Source organism: Pseudopodoces humilis, chromosome 17 (genome assembly GCF_049639895.1).
Source record: "Pseudopodoces humilis isolate 2021_Gansu_Grassland_sample_001 chromosome 17, ASM4963989v1, whole genome shotgun sequence".
NCBI classification, from domain to species: domain Eukaryota; kingdom Metazoa; phylum Chordata; class Aves; order Passeriformes; family Paridae; genus Pseudopodoces; species Pseudopodoces humilis.
In genome coordinates this window covers 8,723,265-8,734,763 of record NC_142216.1, presented here as the reverse complement: position 1 = coordinate 8,734,763, position 11,499 = coordinate 8,723,265, and the positions used below count along the sequence as shown (strand labels likewise).

The 11,499-nt window shown below is 43.4% G+C and overlaps 1 protein-coding gene across 2 annotated transcripts in view; it reads left to right on the top strand.

Annotated features, from left to right (window-relative positions):
- The first annotated feature begins 1,223 nt into the window (after window positions 1-1,223).
- Window positions 1,224-11,499, top strand: part of SMAD5 (SMAD family member 5) — a 31,007-nt gene continuing 20,731 nt past the window's right edge. Inside the window, exon 1 of one of the 2 annotated variants that reach the window (XM_014253175.2) lies at window positions 1,224-1,349. The gene's annotated coding sequence lies outside the window, so the exon portion shown is untranslated. Of the gene's footprint in view, window positions 1,350-9,559; window positions 9,649-11,499 lie in introns of those variants that run through there. The other variant, XM_005523524.3, reaches the window with a different exon arrangement.

Below are 11,499 nucleotides of genomic sequence, written 5' to 3'. Positions count from 1 at the left end.
ACAAACTGCCACTCTTTGCTGCCCTTCTTTTGAGTGGTTATACCTTTTAGGAGATCATTACCTCTCCTTCCCTGGCAGATAATCTCCCCTAAGACAGGTGGGAGACGTTGCCAAGAGCCTTTTAGAAATCCAGGTTGAATACATCAAGAAGAATATTATCTTCCTCACACTCTGGCTGAATCCTTCAAAGCAAACCAGCAGTAATCTGCAAAGTCTGACTTTCACTTGACAAGCCAACACCTCACAGTGGGTCTTAACCTTCCTTTCCACTGCTGGCTCAAATCTTGTCAGAACATTGATGTTCTGGCCAGGGAACTCAAGCTTGCAGTGTGAGGGAGAATTTCTCCCAAACTGTGGTCTGAGAGGGTTGAGGTGGTCATTCCTACACAGCTCTAGTCATCCTCATGAAGAGCAAGGCCTAATGACTAGCCATAATCATAATAATTTCATTATTTTCATAATAAATGTCTTGATTCTGTAGGCATCTAATTGCATAAATTTGATTTTCTGTTTTAAGTGGTTCTTCTAGGGGGTGCAGCTGTTAAACTGCTCCTGTTAACTGGACTTTGGAACCTCTGTGAACTCTGTTGTCAACAAGACTAATCAGTTTTTATTGTGTTTAGTTCAGTGGATACACAGAGAATGATCTTTTCCAGACCTGTAGTCTCATTTACAAACGTTACTCTCCATTTCTGCCATCTTGGTTATACACACAGTAAAATACAAACATAGGCTTGGTATAAAGATCATTCATACCTCATAATTGTAGTTTTTATATGAAAAGCATCATTATACTAATTAAACTTCCCAATTTTGAGGTGTGTGTTGATGTGAACATAGACATAGCATGTGAATATCTTAAATATGTGTATACATACGTATTTACATGTATTATACATGCATATACACATTTATATCCATAAAATCTCAGATTGTGCCTATTCTTTTTGTGCATAGACTTAACGCAAAGAATCTATACACGATCGTGGTTCCCGTTTTGCAGACTAGATAAATTAATTACCAAAAGCGATCAGCGTGCTCAGGCAAAGCTATAATTTAGACCGGCAAAATCCAGGGAGTGCGGGAAAGGCACAGCACAAAAGATGGCTGCGTTGCACCGGGCGAAGGGCGATATTCCAGGATGAAAGAAGGAAACAAAGCAGAGGCGACACACGAGTTTTGCAGAAGGTTCCTAACGCGGGGATGTGCATTCTCCGCCGGCAGCTCGGGGGTGTCACCGCGGAGCCGGCGCGGGGCTCCTCCCCGGGAACCGGGCATAGGGATCCCCTGCAAGGGAGAGAGTGACAAAACACAGGGCGAGAAAATGGAGCTGCAGTAATTGCTGGAAGGTAACGCTCTGTTCATTCCTCACTGCTTTTGTTGTTGTTGTTGTTTTTTGTAGTTGGGTTTTTGGTTTGTTTGTTTGTTTTCCGCGAGCCTGCCGGCCGCTGCATTTGTTAGGCTTTGAAGTGCGTTGTGCAGCAGGGAAGGAGATCCGCGGAGATGGCGTCACTTTATAAAAGTTTCCAGATTTTACCGAGCTTCTTGGTTTTTCCTTTTTTTTTTTTTTCCTGTTTTTTGTTTTCTTTGTTTATTTTTTGTTGTTTGTGTGTTTTTGTTTCTTGGGTGTTTTTTTTCGGGTTTGTGTGTGCGTGGTTTTGTTGGATTTTTTTTGTTTTGTTTTGTTTTGTTTTCTTTTTCCTTTAAGAGGGGGTTGTACTATTCGTAATGCAAGTGGGCGATGTGGCCGAGATCTAAATATACCCCTGTGAAAACAGAACCCCTGAGATAGCGACACCGATAGCTGAGGCTATTGTTAACTTTTGGGATTCCAATTACATCCCGCAATGTTAAATATTTATTTAATTACTGGAGCGAGAGCAGGAATTCTCATTGACTCCACTAATGGAGTCGGAATAGTGCAGTAGGGGAGAGTTTTTTCTGCTGCCTCCCCCATCGCCCCCACTTCCAAATTTAAATAGCTGCGGACAAGCACAGGCTGGAATATGAACATCAAGGGGAAAAAAAGTTTCAGCTTTGTTTCAGGAGTTATATTTCAGCCCGGTAAGCAAACTATATTGCATGTATTTTTCCATATCTTCAGCTCACTCCAAACATAACATTCCAAAGGATAAAATCTGTTACAAAATAAAACTGACTTTGTAACAGCTGAACTTCTAAGCAGAGTCTAAAAATTATCTAAAAGCACCTCGAGAATCCTAAATGTCATTCCCAAGATGTGGCGAGTTGTAATTACGGGTGTGAACTATTTTAGTGGCAGTGCCTTACACAGGGCCCAGCTAAGCAGCTGGAGCATTTATGAATTTATTTTTTGCCCTTTCCAGTGTTACTTAGGAAGGTATTTAGACAACAACAATAATACTTTCTTTCACATTAGAAAAAATGTAACCAAATTGAAAATGTGTTGTTTGATTTTCATTCCTGTACTTCCTTTTAAAACATATGTCATAGAGCAGTGCTTCAGAAGACTCATCAACAATAAGATAGTGAGAAATAACATTATCATTACTATATTACTGTTCTATGATTTTCTTATCTTACTGGCTTTTCCAAAAACTTTTGGGTTTAGAAGATGATCCAGTTCCTGCTTCCCCTAAAAAAAAAAAAAAAGAAAAATTTGGTGGAAATTTTGGTAAGAGAAAGAAATTGCTTGCAACACGGTCCAAAACCTGTACTACACTATGCCCAAAAGCACTTTAATTTACAACAGACATTATTATGCTTGTATATGCAGATCTTGATATGGTAGAGGAAATTACTAAACCAAACTATTTGGTCATGAGGCTAGAAAAAAAAAAATTGTGTCCCTAAGTGTGCCACAAAATTTAAATGCAAGTTATAAAGGCTCAGCACCCTGTAACTTGGCGACTCCGTTGGAATTACACCCAGGAGAAAGTCAGGTCCTGTCAGTTCGTACATGAGAAAGCCTGAGTGCTCTGCAGTGCCATCACTAATTGTTTTGTGTTGGGAAATCCTGAGGTGATAAAACGGCTGTTAGAAAGTTGGCTTGTGAGTAATTAAGTGTAGGTCTAGCTATTAAAACCTGATTTGTTACTCATAAGGTATACTCATCTGTGTCACCTTCTCTCAAGATACAGATAAACTCAGTGTTCTTTTCACTGGTCTAGGCCAAAAGTGGCCGTGTAATGAATGGGGAGATGTCAGCTCTGGGTATGGTTCACACATACACAGTGGGAAGAATTACCTTTATCACAACAGATACAGTTACTCTAATAGAGAGCTTCTATTTCAAACCGTTCCTTTCTCCTTTCATTTAATTCCAGAGGAAATGCTGGAGGATGCATAACCTTCTTCATTTAAAGTTAAAAATACTTATTTTGCTCATAAGCAAAACTCCACTTCTAAAAAAAATTAATTTCTGTTTCAGAGTGTCTCTGTTTACTACACTCAAGCTTCTCCATAGAGTGGGTGTAACCAGGAGAAGAATTTGGCCCATGATGTGAGCTAAATTTTCAGTGCTTCCACTATTTAGAGCTCTGTTGTGCTAAAAATAGTTTTCCTGTGGTTTTGGCCATGGAGCCACAAATGCAAGTTTTCAGTGCACAGCTATTGTGGATGCTGGTTCCTTCAATTCCTGCAAGAAATGGATGACACAGCTCATGACTGTGTCAGCAGATGATTCTGTTGAGCGTGAGGCTGCATGTCAGATCTTCTCACTCTCCTGAAGTGAGCATGTGTCCCACCCAAATGCCAGGAACCACTACAAGGGACCATGCTTGGGAGGCACTGCTTGGGCTGGGCACTGAAAAACCCTAGGAAAATCTGGGACCATGAAGGAGATAACATTGAAGAATTCACCCAGAAATCTCCATGTTTGGCCAATGGTATGGGATGTAAAACAAATGAAGGGAAGGGAGTAAACCTTTAGGAAAGGAAGACGCAATTTTGTTCATGGCTAATTTGAAGCCCAGTTTTCATCAAAGAAAAAAGCTCAGAGTGATCGCAGGGTTATGGTACATGGCAGGGCTTCACTGTGATGTCAGATTCATCCTATTTCTGTACAACATATTCTATCTCAATCCCATGGTCCAACTTCTCTGTTTTCCATAGGAAATCGGTCTGGTTGTTGCAGCCAGCTTTGAGGAGGCAAGAGCCAACTCTTTTCTGAGCTTAGTAGCGGGTGTCAGATCCCAGAAAGTGTTCTTGTAATGCGAGGTCATATTCTGGAAATAGTTGAAAATCACTGATTAGAAAGAATGACAGCACTCCATGTTTCTATATTGCTGATGTGATAGTGGGGGCAAGCTGGGGATGGTCCACAAAAATAACACCAGAGGAATAGTCAAAGGAATCAAGCTGTTTAAAACTCTCTTCCTTATCATTTCCTCTCTGAGAGAACTATAATATTTTTTGTTCATCTGCTGGGACATTTTTTCCATTTCTCTGGGAAGGTTTTCACCCCATTCCAAGAAGAAGATCTTGTTTAGGAATACTCTGCCCTGACCAGACTCTATCCATAGGTATCAATGGATGGTAGTTTCCACTCTGATGTAGACACTGTGACAATTCTCAAGCAAATGCTCTTATTCATTCCTTCATACATGTCTTACTTTTCCTGCAGTGTCCTTTTTCTTTTCTTAGGATTTTACCTTTTTAATATGTTTTTCAGACTTTTTTTCCGTGAATTATGTCTTCAGTTTTGCATCCTAAGTGACTCTCAGGTCTGCTGAACTGGATATACCATACCCCATATATTCACAGTTTATTCTGTGGAGTGAAGCTGAACTTACCAAACTTACATAATTATGTCTTGGTTTCTAACATCCCCATAGATGTCCCATACCATTATTCAGCCACGTCTCAGCCCATTTCTTCTTCCAGTCTAGGAAGAAAAGTTTGCAGCTGTAAACTTGCTGGTAAGAATACTTTTGGCTTGCCTTCCCTCTCTCCCCTGGTCTACAGTTTCATGTTAATGTTTTCTATCTGTAGCTTCAGGAAACAAGACTAATTCTCTCCCTTCCTCTGTGAGTTATCATGCAAGGTACCCAGAAGTGTGTCTGTAACAATAACAGGGTACCTAAATTGAGAATTAGCTCTGGGGATTCAAAGGCTGTGAGCCAGTAAGCGTAACTTCACAGGAACCTACACCTCTGAGGGCCTTGTAGATAAACTCTTTAATATTTTTCCTCCAGACACTAAAGGTTATTTCCATTTTCTTACATATGTGATGCAAGATACACAGCATTTGTATTGTCTTCTTGGGAGGCAGCCTCTTACCACCTCCTGTGCCTGTTCTCAGTCTGCTGTCAATTGTGGGCTTATTTAAGAGAGCCAAATGGCCAGAGTGAATGTCACCTCCCTCTCCACTTGCTGAACTCTGCTTAAACACTACACTGTTTTTCTGCCTCAAAAATATACATAAAGGTATGTATAGTATGTTAGCCCCTCCTTAGCCTTTCCCACCCTGAAACTTTTCAAACAGGGATGGCATGTTCCTCTCCTCACTGCCAAAAAAAAATAAATTCCTTTCTCAGCATTTCCCCCTTCCCCCATTTCTTCTCAGCTGACAGCTGTGAGTGGAACTTTCTTGAGCTATCCTATCCATTTCCCCCAATTCTGTTTTTAAGCTGGATTTGGTTTAAATATCCAAGTCATCTTTCACAGTACAGGATTTTTTAAACATAGAGTGGCTTTGCAAATGCTTAATGTGGGTAGAGACATGGCAACTGTTTACATATATTTATTTTTCTTTTTTAAACAACATTCCACCTTCTTCCCCCAGCAATTTAGAAAGTTGATAGAGTATGAAATTGAACAATATGGCCATTTAAGAAGTTACAGAAAGAACAATGTTTTGTAATACAACTACTTCCTTATAATTCAAGCTATCTACTTGATTTTCGTACTAATTCGCTTCTAACCAAATAAAAAATTCATTAAGAAATACAGGAATTGTATTCAAAATTTGGAGAGTAAAATGAAAATAATGGAATTTAAGATAACTTCTTCAACTTCACACTTCCCAATCATGGAAAGCCTGATACTTGTAGGTAGTTCTTACGTTGGTTGTTTTGTACTTTGATCAGACTGAGGTTATCTCTCACTCTGACATAAACACCTACAGTAAATCAGCTTTATGGGAAGGTGTTTTTCTGCCCTCATTGCCATTAGCCTGGAATCAGGTACTTTTACTTCAGCTGACTTTATAAGGCAGGCCCCAAAGTATAAACAGATGCAGTTGTCTCTGCAGAATCTAACATAATTTAATAAAATATTTAAGTAAGGGGGAGGTTAGCTAGTCATTTTTCCTTGGATTAACACAGCTGCATGTCTGTGCTGGAAAATCTGGGTTTGACAGTGATAAAATAGGATCAATGGTTCCATGAGTTGTGAAATTCAGGAATTTGTGAAATCACATGATTTCTGGAAAATGTGTTCAGGGTGCTTTGAGTCTCTATATTGTCATTTTATTGAATATGGTAAGTTATTAGAGTGGACCCACTGGAATGTGGCACTAGGGATCCAAATGATGGAGACCATGTATGAATAGGCAGTAGTGAAAGTGGTGTTAGTTTTCCTGTGGCCTTAAGAGCACACAAACCTGAATCACCCGATAGCCAGTGTCACTTATTTTTATTTCATCGGTCTCATTGACTACAAAGAGATAATTTGACTTCAAACATTTGGGGTTTTCCCATTCAACATTAGTCTGTGAAAAAATGGCATGGAAAAAAAAAGGAAAGCTACTTTTCAGACCAATTACCATATTCCTTTCACCACACTCCAAAAGAGCCTCTGTGTTGTGCTTAAAAATCACTGCTTTCTGAGGAGGGTGTGCCACAAGCAGACATGTCTCAATTGCCTGTACTTTTAAATAAAGAATTTTTAGGAAAACTTAGTTTTGGAAACCTTAGAGTTTTCCTTGTCTTCCCATACTCTTGCATGCACACCTTCAGCTTTCCTCATCACTGGAACTCTGAAACCTCCACAGCAGGAAGTGCATTGGAGGTCTGTGATGTAGATTCACCCAGCAGTATACAACTGTTTTGTAACACCTCAGCAGAGGAGAACATTTTGTTTTCTAGATGATGGTTGGCGCATGAACAACACCTAAAATGCCTGCTGCCAATTTGTTGTTTGTTACTTGGTTTATTAATTAAGTTACACAAAAGGTTTGGAAGAAGGCCAACAGTTATTGTTTTTGTTTTTTCTTGTCCCATATTTTGGACTGCCTGGCCAAAGCAGAACAATTGCTGGTGCAGAGATACAGAGGAGTCCCCAAAGATAATCTCTCTTCTGGGACTACATTACACCAAAGTCTTGCTCCTTCACTGCTGTCATGAACTTTAGTAGAGATAGCCTGTTGGGCTATTAATTGACTTCTTAAGAACTTCTGTTTACATCCAAAATAATCAAGAGCCATGTAGTTTTGAACCAGAAGAAAATTTCTTTAACACTCAAACATACTTGAAAGTGAAATTTCAGCTTGGCTCATTTGATTTTTATCCCTATTTCTGTCAACTTTACATTGCTTTTTCTTGATTTATTTTTTCTTTTTGGTAGATGTTTTACCTTTAAGTTACACAAATAAAACACAGATTTTCATGTGGCTTCTTTCTAGCTTAATTATCTATGTATTTTTATATGTATATAAAATCACTTTTCATTACATTTGTGTGCTTCTATGTTTTTTCCAAAAGGAATCTGATAGCAAGATTCAGTTGGTGTGCCAGATACAATTGGCATGCCAGATTTCTAACTGTAATTACATGTTCTACAACAGAGACACAAATTTATGTACAAATGATGGCTTTGCCCCCTACATCTGTTTTACACAATTTTTTTTGACCAGAGGAAGAAAACCTTCTGTAGGAATTCTGTAGTTATCAGACTAGGATTTAATTTAGTTCAGAAGTGTGTCTGAAGCTGGCCATCATCAGCCTCCTCTAAGGAGAGTAGCCTTTGGGTTATGAAATAATTGTCCGGTAGGAAAAGTTTCTTCTTAGAATCACTTTGTGAGTTGAAGCGTGAAATACTTTCCCTAATTGTGGATATTCCTGTTGCCCATATGAAAATAAATATTTCCAAGCCAAGCCATCGGAGTTCAGACCTCAACAATAGTTGGTGGTGAGCGGCTCCACCTGGTCCTGAAGAACAGAGCTGAGTGCGTGCATCAGCCTTGCACGCATTGCTCTAGAGCACCTCATCTCTTGTAAAGCAAACAAGACCTGGCCGGTCCTTCCGTGCCATGAGACACTTCTGCATGGACAAATGATTTTTATAACTGATTTCAGTGGAAGAAAGCCCATTCTTTAGTGGAAATTGGGGTGTTTGGAGTACCAAAAGTAAGTTGTGTATTGACAGCAATTTAAAAAATGAAAACCTTCTGCAATCAAGTTACGGCGTGAAATCCAATTATTTTTTAATATATCCTCATATCTAATAATTCACTCAGTTAAAAATGACAAGAAACACTTGCGCATGCAGTGTGCTTTACCGAGGTCAGACATTGCTGTGGCACATTGGATGTGTTTTTGGCCCAGTATCACTCTGAAATTTTCTTCTGTGCAGTCCAACAGCAGCTTTGAGGCAACAGTACTCACTTCCATGTGACATGATGAGGACAGAGGAGTTTGTCCTGTAGTGGCATTATACACAGTATATGTGTACATACATATACACACACAACTCTTCATCTGTGCAATCCTTTCTAGAGCCATCCTTAACAGCACCGACACATTTTCTGTAAGCTTTACTGTGTATTTTAGTAAGAGACGCAGCCCTTGAAGGACCTCGGCTGCCCCAAGACATTGTGGATAACACCCAGTCCCACAAGAGATGAGGCTCAGGGGGGACCATCCCGCTCTCTACAAATCTGGAAGGAGGTTGTAGCCAGGTTAGAGTCAGGCTGTGCTCCTGGGTGACGAGACAAGAGGACATAGTCTTAATCTCCTCCAGAAGAGGTTCAGGTTGGGCATCAGGAGGAATTTCTTCGCAGAAACGGTGCTCAGATATTGGAAGGGGCTGCCCAGGGAGGTGGCTGAGTGACTCTTTTTGGAAGTGTTTAAGGAAAGACTGACCGTGTCCCTCAGTGCCATGGTCTGGTTGACACAGTGGTGTTGGTCATAGCTTGGGCTCAGTGATCTCGAGGTCTTTTCCAAGCCAGGTGAACCTGTGACAATGTGTAAACAGCCCCCGTGCCCAGGGCCCGTGTCAGCCGCTGTACGGCAGCAGCACACGGTGCTGGGGGAGAGCGCCGCCATCGCAGCGGGACCCTCGGGGCCTTTTCTCTTTCTCCGTTATGTGGTACGTTGCCTTCTGGACACCGAACGCACACCCCGCACGCTTATTTACTGATTTATTATTGCATGCATTTCGCTCCCTTTCACAGACTGGGGCCAATTCCCCACAGGGCCCCTTCCCACACGGCACCCGGGCCGGGCCCGGCCCTTTTCCCGCTTCCTCCCGCCGCCGCCGTGGCGCGCGCGCGGCCCCGCCCCTCGCGCACATCCGGGTCCCGCCGCGGGCCCCCCCGGCCCCCCCCCCGCCGCCGCTCCCGTCCCGCCGCCTCCCCCGGCAAACTTCCGCTGCTGCAGCAGCGGCGGCCGCGGCCCAGCCGGCGCCTCACGGACACCCCCCCGGGGGAGGCCGCCTGCTCCGCGCCGGGTGGGTCGGGTCGTGTCGGGGCGGCGGGATGGTGGGGGGAGTTCCGGGCCGCGGGGTCGCGGCGCTGCGAGTCGGGTTCCGGGCGGCGGTGGGGGAGACGGGGCCGAGGCCTCGAGCGGGCCCGCGGTGACACGGGGGTCCCGGCGGGGCGGGAGGGGACGAAGAGCGGCCTCCGGGGGAAGGAGCAGCCCCGGCAGGGAGAGGGGAGCGCGGGGCCGCCCGCGGGGCTGCTCGGACACGCGTGGTGCCGGTACAGGAGCGAACATCGCAGTGCTCAGCGGAGATCGAGGGGGTCGTCTTTCATTTTTTTGTGGTTTTTTGGGTTTTTTTGGTTTTTTGTTTGTTTGTTTTGGTGTTTTTTTCGTGGTTTTTTTTTTTTTTTTTAAGACTTGGACTCGGGTAGCTGGAGTCAGGCCTGACCGAGAGAGGGGAGAGCAACAAACACATTTGCAGACACCGGTAAAGAGGCGGGAGGCGAAGTGAGGGCTCACACGCACACAGCGCTCACAAACACGCTCACAGACACACACAGACACACAGCGCTCTCAAACACACACACAGACACACACAGCGCTCTCAAACACACACACAGACACACAGCGCTCACAAACACACACACAGACACACACAGACACACACAGACACACACAGCGCTCTCAAACACACACACAGACACACACACACACAGCGCTCACAAACACACACACAGACACACACACACACAGCGCTCACAAACACACACACAGACACACACACACAGCGCTCACAAACACACACACAGACACACACAGACACACACAGACACACACAGACACACACAGCGCTCTCAAACACACGCACAGACACACACAGACACAGCGCTCTCAAACACACACACACACACACACAGCGCTCACAAACACACACACAGACACACACACACAGCGCTCACAAACACACACACAGACACACACACAGCGCTCACAAACACACACACAGACACACACAGACACACACAGACACACACAGCGCTCTCAAACACACAGATACACACACACAGCGCTCACAAACACACACACAGACACACACAGACACACAGCGCTCACAAACACACACACAGACACACACACACAGCGCTCACAAACACACACACAGACACACACAGACACACAGCGCTCACAAACACACATACAGACACACACACACACAGCGCTCACAAACACACACACAGACACACACAGACACAGACACACACACACACAGCGCTCTCAAACACACACACAGACACACACACACACACAGCGCTCACAAACACACACAGACACGCACACACACACACAGAGCGCTCACAGACACACACACATTCTCACACACCGCTCACACACACACAGACACACACACAGACACACACACACACAGACACACATACAGCGCTCACAGACACACACACACGCGCAAACACACACTTGGCCACCTTGGCCTTCCTCGCGTGCGCCCAGCCCTGAGAGCTGCCTGACAACAGATGCATGGCTTCGCTGATTTAGAATGGCAGTTTTTCTCTTCTGCGGGTTGTAAATTTAATAGAGGAAATATGCTCTTGCGGTTAAAAGCACAAGACTAGAAATCAAGTGATCTGTTCTCTGTTCCAGTTGTGGGGTTTCTTATGTGACTTCAAGGTAATTGAGTGATGTTTCGCAGGAAAATGAGATAAGACAGAACTGATTCAGCAGTAGTGTTGAATGTATTATTGAATAGGTTCAGTAATAGTTCTTGAGTCTCTTGGTGGAATAGATAGGGATTTAGAAATTCCGTGCAGTGAATCACTTGGGCTTGCTGCTTTAACAAAACCTCCAAGGAATAATTGTCAGAATT